Below are 10,936 nucleotides of genomic sequence, written 5' to 3' on the forward strand. Positions count from 1 at the left end.
CTTCGGGGTCTTTTCTGGTTCCATTCAAGTTTTAGAATTGTTTTTTCTAGCTCTGTGAAGAATGATGGTGTTATTTTGATAGGGATTAGCTGAATGTGTAGATTGCTTTGGATAGCATTGACATTTTAACAATATTTGTTCTTCTAATCCAGAGGCATGGAATGTTTTTCCATTTGTGTCTTCTTCAATTTCTTTAATAAACTTTCTATAGTTTCCAGATACAGATATTTTACCTCTTTGGTTAAGTTTATTCCTAGGTATTTTATGGTTCTTGGTACAGTTGTAAATGGGATTAATTCCTTGATTTCTCCTTCTGCTGCTTCATTATTGGTGTATAGAAATGGCCACAGATTTCTGTACATTGATTTTATATCCTGCAACTTTGCTAAAATCATGGATCAGTTCTAGCAGTCTTTTGGTGGAGTCTTTCAGGTTTTCCACGTAGAGAGTGAAAGTTTGACTTCTTTCATACTGATTTGGATGCCGTTTATTTCTTTTTGTTGTCTGATTGCTGACTCTAGGACTTTCAGTACTATGTTGAGCAACAGTGGTGAGAGTGGACATATCTGTCATATTCCTTTTTTAAAAAAATATATATTTTTAATGTTTATTTTAGAGAGGGAGAGAGAGAGAGAGAGAGAGAGAGAGAGAGAGAGAGAGAGAGAGAATGCAAACGGGGGCTGGGCAGAGAGAGAAGGAGACACAGAATCCAAAGTGGGCTCCAGACTCTGAGCTGGGCCCACTAGGCCCCAATGCAGGGCTCAGACTCATGAACCATGAGATTATGACCTGAGCCGAAGCTGGACACTTGACCAACTGAGCCACCCAGGTGACCCTCCTGTCGTATTCCTGACCTTAGGAGGAAAGCTCTGTTTTTCCCCATTGAGGATGATATTAGCTGTGGGTCTTTCGTATATGGCCTTTATGATGTTGAGGTTTGTTCCTTCTATCCCTACTTTGTTGACTTTGTTGAGGGTTTTTATCCAGAAAGGATGCTGTATTTTGTCAAATGCTTTTTCTGCATCTATTGAGAGGATCATGTGGTTATTATCCTTTTATTAATGTTATTTATCACATTGATTGATTTGTGGATATTGAACCATTCCTGCAGTCCAGGAATAAACCCCACTTGATCATGGTGAATAATTATTTTAATGTATTAATTGGATTCTATTTACTAGTACCATGTTGAGAATTTTTGCATCTGTCTTTATCAGGGAAATGGTCCATAATTCTCCTTTTTAGTGGGGTCTTTGTCGGGTTTTGGGATCAAGGTAATGCTGGTAATACACAGAATCTGAAGCAGGCTCTGAGCTGTCAGCGCAGAGCCTGACATGGGGCTCGAACCCACAAACTGTGAGATCATGACCTGAGCTGAAGTCAGATGCTCAACTGACTGAGCCACCCAGGTGCCCCTAAAAATCCAGTCTATCTTTAAGATAAGTTTGGTAAAAGTCTTTTAGTCATATCATTAAAAAATTAAAATGTAGAAAAGTATATAGTGAAAAATCTGTTTCACATCCTTACAGCCTATTTGCTCAATTTCCAATGCACCCCATCCCAAAGACAACTAGTTGGGAGGTTATGGTAGTTTATGCTAGTTGGCTAGACAACTAGTTGGGAGCCAAGGAAATACAAATACACTTATTTTCCTACTTTCTTTTTTTCACACACAAAGAGTAGCCTAATATACATAATGTTCTGCATCCTACTTTTTTTTCATTTAAAAACATTTTTTGAGGGGCGCCTGGGTGGCTCAGTCAATTGAGTGTCCAGCTTCGGCTCAGGTAATGATCTCGCAGTCTGAGTTTCGAGCCCCGTGTCGGGCTCTGTGCTGACAGCCCAGAGCCCGGAGCCTGCTTCAGATTCTGTGTCCCCCTCTCTCTCTGCCCCTCCCCCACTCATGCTCTGTCTCTCTCTGTCTCAGAAATAAATAAACATTAAAAAAAGTTAAAAAAAATAAATAAAAAATAAAAACATTTTTGAGATTCATATGCATATACAATGTTATCACTGTACAGCTGTACAGATTCCATGGTATGGCTATACTATGTGGTTTTTTATTTTTTTTATTTTTTATAACCAGTCCCCTATTGATAGCCATTTGGGATTGTCTATTATGAACAATGCTGTAATGAAAAAAATTGTTGTTGTGCAAATTTATGATGATACAAATTCCTGAAAGACCATTTCTGTGTTAAAAGCTTTATGTATTTGAAATTTTGATAGATAAATGCCAACTGCCTTCTGTAAGCATCATACTAATTGAATTTCCACTACCAATGTGTATATATTTTCCGATAGTCTTATCAACAAAATGTTAGCATACTTATTTCATTTGATGACTTGATAGATTGTCATGATATCACATAATATTTTAATTTTCATTTCTCTTGGGAAATGAGCATCTTATATTTAAGAGCCATGTATATTTTTTCTTTTCTGGGAACTCAGTGTAAACCGTTGTCAATTTTTCTATTGATTTGTTTTATTCATTAATTTTTAATGTATTTTTAGTTCTTTTTTTTTTTAATTTTTAATGTTTATTTTTGAGAGAAAGAGCACATGCATGGGAGGGGCAGAGAGAGAGGGAGACACAGAATCAGAAGCAGGCTCCAGATTCTGAGCTGTCAGCACTCATGGGGCCTGAACTCATGAATTGGGAGATCATGACCTGAACCAAAGTCAGAGGCTTAAATGACTGAGTGAGTCAGGTACCCAAATATACATGCTGCTTCTTAATAAAAGGACCTGCAGCAGAGATAATGTATTCAATATGATTGGGAAAATTGAAAGGAAAATTTTCTGCCAAGCTTAATTCATTTGCTGTGATGGAGCATATTTCAGTCTGAGCTTCTATCAGCTATGGCAAAAAGGGAAAGGTATTTGGCAAAAGGAAACAAATAGAAAACCTTTAGTGGGTTCTAAAAATTCTAAACGAACTCTAAAGCTATAAGAGGAATCCATTACCCTGACTCTGTTTTGTTTTTTCCCCCTAGAACAAGACAAATTCATAGGAAAAATGGAAAAGCAAAAGTTCTGATGTTTTGCTTTTGATTTCACCAACTCCAGGTGTTTTCTATTTAGAAAGGTAAGAAATTTATCTCAGAAACTAACAAATATGCTGTGCTTGAAAGATTCATTCTCACTTAGATTGCTGAAAAGCATCTCTAACAATTCAGCTAAAATAAGAATGCTTACCTGTCTAGTATTTTTTATTTATTTATTAAATTTATTTATTTATTTATTTAAGTAATCTCTACAGCCAAAGTAGAGCTTGAACTCATGACTCTGAGATCGAGAGTTGCATGCTCCTCTGACTGAGCCAGCCAGGCGCCCCCACGTGTCCAGTATTTGATTCAACTGAAAATGGACACCAGAAAATCCCTTTCTTTTTAATAAATTAAATAAAAATAATTTAAAATGAGTACTTTTGAAAGCACTGATACTATAAAAGGTAATACTAAAAGTAAAGGTCCAGAAGAAAACAAAATACTTGGAAACTTACAAGATGGTATAGGGACCATTTGGAACCCCAAGGTCAGTATGAAGATTATTTTAAGCTGAAGACATTTGAGAATCAATACATGCAGAAAGAAGCCTTCTCAGAGCTTCCCTTATCTAACTAAAAGCAGAAACTTCTGGGAAGTGAGGCTGCAAGAATTTCCCTGTCAGGGTCAGCCTACCCCAAGGAGAGAAATCAAGAGTAAACCTACTATAAATCCTTTTCCCATAAGAGTTTTATGGCCATGAAAAGTAAGGAAAACCACTCACAGCAGCATAAACAAACTATCACAAAGGTTCTTTCCAGATTGTTTTTTAAAAACCCATTTGTTTTTCTTAAGTAAATCTCTTTATTCTTCCCACAAAGTCTGTTTTTCTCTACTAAATTAGGTTAGCCTCTGACTAACTGTTCAATGAGCTAGATTCCTCCTTTATTAACACCATATGCCTATGAATAAACCTTAATTATCAGATCCCCAGTTGCTGAACTTAAAAGGGTGGAGGAAGTTTTTCCTCTCTAACAGTGGTCAAAGGGACAGCAGTTTTTTCAATGAGGAAAAGAAAATGGGGTGGTGGTGCAGGGAACTTCAAATATTTTCCAAAAAGAGGAAATCTAAATGGATCATAAACAAAGCCTTTTAATTTCATAAATATCCAGAAAAGGCAAATTTAAATCACCCTTCTGATTGACAAACATTAAGAATCTGACAGTACCCAGTGTTTGGCAAGAATGGTGAACAACAGGAACACTCAAACACTGCTGGACAGAGTGTAAATAGACGCAACAGTTTTACAAACAGCTTGACATTTTCTAAAAAATTGAATATACAGATATTCTAGGACCCAGCACTTTCACTCCCAGCTATACACTCACCCTTGCTACTCAACTGCGGACTATATACCAGAAACCTCAGCATTTCCCAGCAACTTGTTAGAAATGTAAATTTCTGGGCCTTACTATAGATCATATGAATTAAACTCTGCATCTTAACAAGATCTTGAGTGATACATAAGCACCTGTGCCCCAGGATCCATGGACAAGAATGTTCTTGATAGCTACAAACAAATAATCCCTTTATCTATGAACAGGAGAAAGTATGCTATATTCATAAAATATATGAAAACTATATGTTAATGAAAAGGAACAAATTACAGTTAAATGCAACATGGATAAGTATCACAATGTTGAGAGAAATAAGTAAGACAAAAAAATACATAGACTATAATTCATATATGTAATCTTCAGTAACAGTTATAACCAAACTGTGCTGTTTATGTATGATAAGGTGCATTAAGGTAATGATACTAAAAAGGGAAGAAAGTAAAGCAAGAAATTGATTCAGGGTGAAATCAGGGTGGAATTTCTCCAGAGGAGAGGGGTGAGTTGTGATCTTGGAGGGAGGGAGGCAGTTGTAGGGTGCTTACAGAACAGGCATATGTGTTGGATAGTGTCTAAAGTGTTTCTATTTTATAAGTATTTAAATGGTATATAAGTTCTGTGTAGTTTTCAGTATGTGTGTTATACTTCACATTAGATAAATAAATGCTATAGACTTATTTCCAACGATATCTGGATGGCTGACAATGAGAAAAACAATAAACAGGAAGTAACAGCAAAGTAAATTGGCACTGGATAGACTAGAAAAAGAAAAACCAAGGCCTCCCAGTGTTTGTTCTATTGAAAATAAGGCCTTTTTTTTTTTTTTTTCCTGGGTAAGGCAATCTTTATTTTCCATGAGGGAAGTTTGGGCATACAGACTCAAAGAGTGGATGTGTTCTAGGGGGAGGGGTAGAAGGAAGCAGGAGAATGGGAGGAGGCTACAGACCATGCCAGGGTGGAGGAGGAGATGGGGATGACAGAGGGTGGGGAGGGGTTGGGGTTGGGTGGCTGGGGTGGTAGTGGTAGATGGACACAGGATACAGCACTTAGAGATCAAAGAGGAGGCCATACCCCAAGCTCTCAACTTACATGTTTTCCTCCTTCCCCTAGTCCTGCCCCCTACCTGTTTGCATTTGACCACAGACCCTCACAGGAGTAGCAGTTCAAGAACCCTTTTCTGAGTCAAACATAGAGGGAAATGGTGTCCCATGTTGGAACTATCAGAGGAACATCCCAAAAATTGAGTTAAGGAAGATTTGGCCACTAGGGCACCTAAATAGGAAGTTAGGTAAGGTGAAGAATGCCCAAAAAGAAAACAATCAACCTCGGCTATGCTTTCTGTAGCTTTTATACCTAGATCTGATGTTCATGGAGTGGCCTTGAAGCCTCTCATTATCATGGCCTTGATGGAGATTGGTGAATATATTATTTTAATCTGGAGAAAGTTCCTTTCTGTGTAAAATAGACTAAGATAACTAAACTTCAAATTGTTGAAAATAAACCTCACTTGAAAGAAAAAAAAAAAAAAAACAGAAATTCCTAAGAATGTGTCCAAACATTAAAAGATGATAACAGGAACAAAGAAATCCTTGGGTTCATGACCACTTCAGAATATACTTCAGAATACAACTCACTTTTTTTTTTTTTTTTTTTTACAACTCATTAAGAAGGCTGGGCTTAAAATTGTACTCGGGACTCTAAGAAAGTAGGCATAAGACAGAGGAAGATAAATTTAGGATGGACTTTGAGAAAGAAGTGGCAAAGAAATCTGAAAAATGTTACAAATTTCTGGAAAGATAAAACATAAGAAATCACTAAAATTTATAAAAATAAAAATGGTCATTAATTGTCTTAGTCCATTCCGGATGCCATAAGAAAATACCACAGACTGGCTAGTTTATAAACAACAGTAATTTATTTCTCACAGTTCTGGAAGTTGGGAAGTCCAAGATCAAGGTGCCAATATGGTCACTTGGTTTACAACTGTGCTTTAGTGCTGTGTCCTCTCTTAGTGGAAGGGGCAAACAAGCTCTCTGGGGTCTCTCTTATAAGATCATTAGTTCTACTCATGAGGGCTCCACCTCATGGATAAGCCCCTCCCAAAGGACCTACCTCCTAATACCACTACACCAGGCATTAGGATTTCAACATAAGAACTTTTGGGGGAGGGGCGCCTGGGTGGCGCAGTCGGTTAAGCGTCCGACTTCAGCCAGGTCACGATCTCGCGGTCCGTGAGTTCGAGCCCCGCATCGGGCTCTGGGCTGATGGCTCAGAGCCTGGAGCCTGTTTCCGATTCTGTGTCTCCCTCTCTCTCTGCCCCTCCCCCATTCATGCTCTGTCTCTCTCTGTCCCAAAAATAAATAAACGTTGAAAAAAAAAATTAAAAAAAAAAAGAACTTTTGGGGGAAACATGTTAAGACCACAACATCAATGAAGCAAAAGTTGTTAAAGAAACCATCAAATGTGAGCTATTTCAAAAGTAGGGGGCAAGAAATTCAGGTTTTGGAAAATAGAGCAGTTGCCACAGAAAGTAGAGAATTGGGATGAACCAGCCACATTGAGCTGAGTAAAACCTTGAAGATCATAAGAGGTCTCCAAATGTGGGGCGCCTAGGTGGCTCAGTCGGTTAAGCATCCAACTCCTGATTTTTGACTTAGGTCATGATCTCATGGTTGGTGAGTTTGAGCCCCACGTTGGGCTCTGCGATGACAGCACAGAGCCTGCTTGGGACTCTCTGTCTCCCTCTCTCTTTGCCTCTCCCCTTCTCTCTCTGTCTCTCTCTCTCTCAAAATAAATAAATAAGCAAACAAACATTAAAAAAAGATGTCTGCAAAAGGAAAGAACAGATTTGTTGATTACAAAATTGCAAAGAGGATTGGAACAGTTATTTTGAGATGAATTCTGAAACTGAGGACAAAAGTAATGAAAAAACTTTATGTATATACTGAAATAAGCAATAGAGAATCAGGGCCCAAGCTCTATTAGAACATGAAGACAGAAATGCGTCACTAGGCAAGATAAAGTGATACCAGCCACTCACAAATCATAGATTGTAGATGGAAGTTGGAAGATCACAGAAGGAAGTTGAAAGAGTAGTCCTGTTCATTGTGATTATTCCAGGTTTAACTAGAAACAGACCCTAAAGCAGAGTATGAAGAAACTAAAAACAAATGTTATGTACTAGGTTGAATAGTATATCTCCCAAATCCATGTCCACCTGGAACTTGTAAGTGTGACTTTATTTGGAAATAGGGTCTTTACAGATGTAGTCAAGTTAAAATGAGATTATGCTGGATTAGAGCAACTGGTGTCCTAAGAGGGGAATTTGGACACAGATCTACACAGAGGGAAGACGGACAGAGATAGGAGTGATGCTGTCATCTGGCAAGAATGCCAAAATTTGCTAGCAACCACCAGAAGCTGGAAGAGTCAAGGAAGGATTCTTCCCTAGAGACTTTAGAGTTGGTGTGACCTTGCTGATGCCTCAATGTTTGACTTATGGCCTCCAGAACTGTGAGAGAATAAATTTCTGTTGTTTTAAGCCACCCAGTCTGTAGTATTTACTCTATAGCCCTAGGAAACTAACGTACCCTATGATCAGATGGCAGAATGAGAAAGGTCAGGAACAATTAGTTGAAATAAAACAGTAAAAGCAGAGAATTCAATATCTGGAAAATTAATACAAAACAAGAAGATAACATTGCCATTCTGTAACAAAGTCCACTAAAATTTTTTTTTTTTTTTTTTACACAAGGACAATTTTAATCCTCCATTATCCTGCAGTAACATCCACTGCTGGCTTTATATGTATTAAAACTGCATTTGCCAAGAACTGTGAACATTGAGAATCTTTACATGAAGTCACATGGTTGGTACAGGTACATAGATACCTTCTAGCACTAACAGAATACATACACAATACATATCAAATGGTCTTGATGGATAAATTTGCTTCATTAGATACTCATATTTAGTAAAATTCACAGTTAATACAGAATTTCATTTTCTTAATTTATCTTTATTACACATTTTTTTCTAAGATTTTAAGTATTTAAGAAAAACACCACTTATTCATTCAAGGTTGTAATTTGTAGGGCAATAAACAATGGGTTCTAAATTTCTTAAAGGTGTCTATAGCAATTTAAAATACCAGGAGTCTTCTTTTCAATTTGTAGCACCTGACTTGAGACCTTTATTAAGTGCAAAGTTTAAGTTCATTTAGTGCATTCATTAAAATTCATTGTCACTGTTTCTCTTGTGAGAAAGACTTATTTCAATTGTTATTTCTCAGACTACCTATATATATAGAGAGAGAGCATGGATGTATATTCTTTCCAATTGGGTAGTATTTTATTTTCAGAATTTATAGCTAGAACAAGAACTCACAGCATCTCTGAATGGCCTTTCACTCAAAACAATGGTGATAGTAATGTATAAAATGGATTTGGGGTCTTCCCCCCTATTTAACATTACCAAACATGTTTCCAAAGTATTCTTGGAAAATATTTAAAAATATATGAATAATCTACCATATGGTACACCATCATTCTCTAACCATTTCTCAATTGTTCATTTACATCAGTTGCAATTTTTTTATGAGTAACATTGTGGTGAACATCCTCACCCACAGTTTTAAGCAAGAATGATTCTATCTTTAGGATAATGTCAACTAAGTAGCTTACTGGGTCAGACTGCAGATGGTTTTAAGGCTTTAGTATACTTTACCAAATAATCTCCAGAACGTGAACAACTCCTACCAACATTAATTTACTGTGATCACGAAGTGAACTTGGTATCAGTGAAGGAAATTCAACCACAAATCTATTAGATGCTCAAGCATCTCAAAACTATCACACCAAAGAAGCAAGGAGACAATATTAATGATGATTAAGCCAAAATTCAAATTCTTTAAAACATTACTCAGCTTCAAATCATGATTTAATTAAATCATGATTATTTTAAGAAAATTAACTCATTAAATCATGATTATTTTAAGATAATAAACAGAAAAGCTTTGCACAAAAAAATCTGTTTTTCCAAAAATAAAAAGTTAAAAAGAGAAAAAGTCAGTACTAAATGACCAAAAATTTTTATTTGACTAAATTCTATTTCATGCGCAAGCATGACAGTCTCCCCTGTTTTTTAGACTTTGGCAATTAAAAGAACACGCAGCCTTATACAGAACAGTGAAAATGCCAAGGGTGAGAGTAGTCTACAGTTTTACTGTAGGATAAATATATATATTTTTAAAAGGCCTCTCTCCCTTTGGCCATATCTACTCTCAGTTCAAATCATTAAATAGGGACAAATTTTCAAAATCACTTCTTTACTTCTCCAAGATTTTCGATACTACCATCATTCACCACCTCCGGCCATATTCCTGAATGACATCAATGATGTCATCTGTAAAGTCTTCCTGAATGATGATTTCATCCTCTCCTGTTACTGAGATACCACAGGAGAATTTTTGAGCAAAAAATCTTTGTACTTCTTTTAGATGAATTTCAAAAGTTGCAGGGCCACATACTCTTGTTACATATTTCTTCTTTGCTCTGGGAATTTTGGCTATCATAACCTTTTGTGGTACATTCTTCTTTTTTTGCTTTATTTGACCCCTTCCACCTGTCTTCTGCTTTTTCTTCTCTTCTTCTTCCCCTGGTGTGCCTTGACCCTCACTAGTTCCAGCCTCTTGTTTGGGTGAATTTTCTATAGTTAAGTTTTGCAAACTCATTTGGAAAATTCTTCTCTAACCACTGTTCACATTTAGCGACATCAGGCATATATTCACAGTACTCTGTTGGTAATGAACAGACTCCACAGTAGAGGACTTAAAGTGGGTAGTCTGCATCTAACTTGCTATTTGCCCAGCTCTCCTTTGCAATCATGCCTACCAGATTCAGAAATATCAGCAGGCATCTCAAAAACCCAGGTGGTCACGCAACCCCTACTGCCTCCACTCCACCACTACTGCCAGCTCCACTGTAATTTGACCCTTGTCTAGGATACAGAAGGAACTGTTGCTAAAGAGAAAAAAAATCTTCCTAAGGCAGAAATGAATTCAAGTTATCAGAATTAACATCTCACTCATAGTGCCTTCTTTAAGAAGCGGTCTGGGGCGCCTGGTGGCTCAGTCAGTTGAGCCACTGACTTAGGCTTAGGTCATGATCTCACAGCTTGTTGGTTGGAGCCCTGCATAGAGATCTGCGCTGATAGCTGGGAGCCTGGAACCTGCTTCGGATTCTGTGTCTCCCTCTCTCTCTGCCCCTCCCTCACTTGCACTCTGTCTCTGTCTCTCTCTCTCAAAATAAACATAATAAAAAAAAAGGCAGACCTAATTTCAGTTCCTGATGTTACCATCCTGTGTGTTACTTTGGGCCTTTTAGTTAATCTTCCTAAAAAACATTCCTCATCTCAAAATATGAGTAAAAGGTATTAATTACCTAATATGGTTCAGGCTTTGTAAAGCACCCATTATGTAGTAGGGACTCACAGTAGTGCACTTCCTTTTTCCTTACCCTAATATAAGATGATAAAATGCTACTTAATAAGACT

At 37.2% G+C, this 10,936-nt stretch overlaps 1 pseudogene; it reads right to left on the minus strand.

Annotated features, from left to right (window-relative positions):
• Positions 1–9,454: 9,454 nt before the first annotated feature.
• Positions 9,455–10,306, minus strand: LOC122474668 (annotated as a pseudogene).
• Between the last annotated feature and the right edge of the window lie 630 nt (positions 10,307–10,936).

Source organism: Prionailurus bengalensis, chromosome D4, assembly GCF_016509475.1.
Source record: "Prionailurus bengalensis isolate Pbe53 chromosome D4, Fcat_Pben_1.1_paternal_pri, whole genome shotgun sequence".
In the NCBI taxonomy this organism is placed as follows: domain Eukaryota; kingdom Metazoa; phylum Chordata; class Mammalia; order Carnivora; family Felidae; genus Prionailurus; species Prionailurus bengalensis.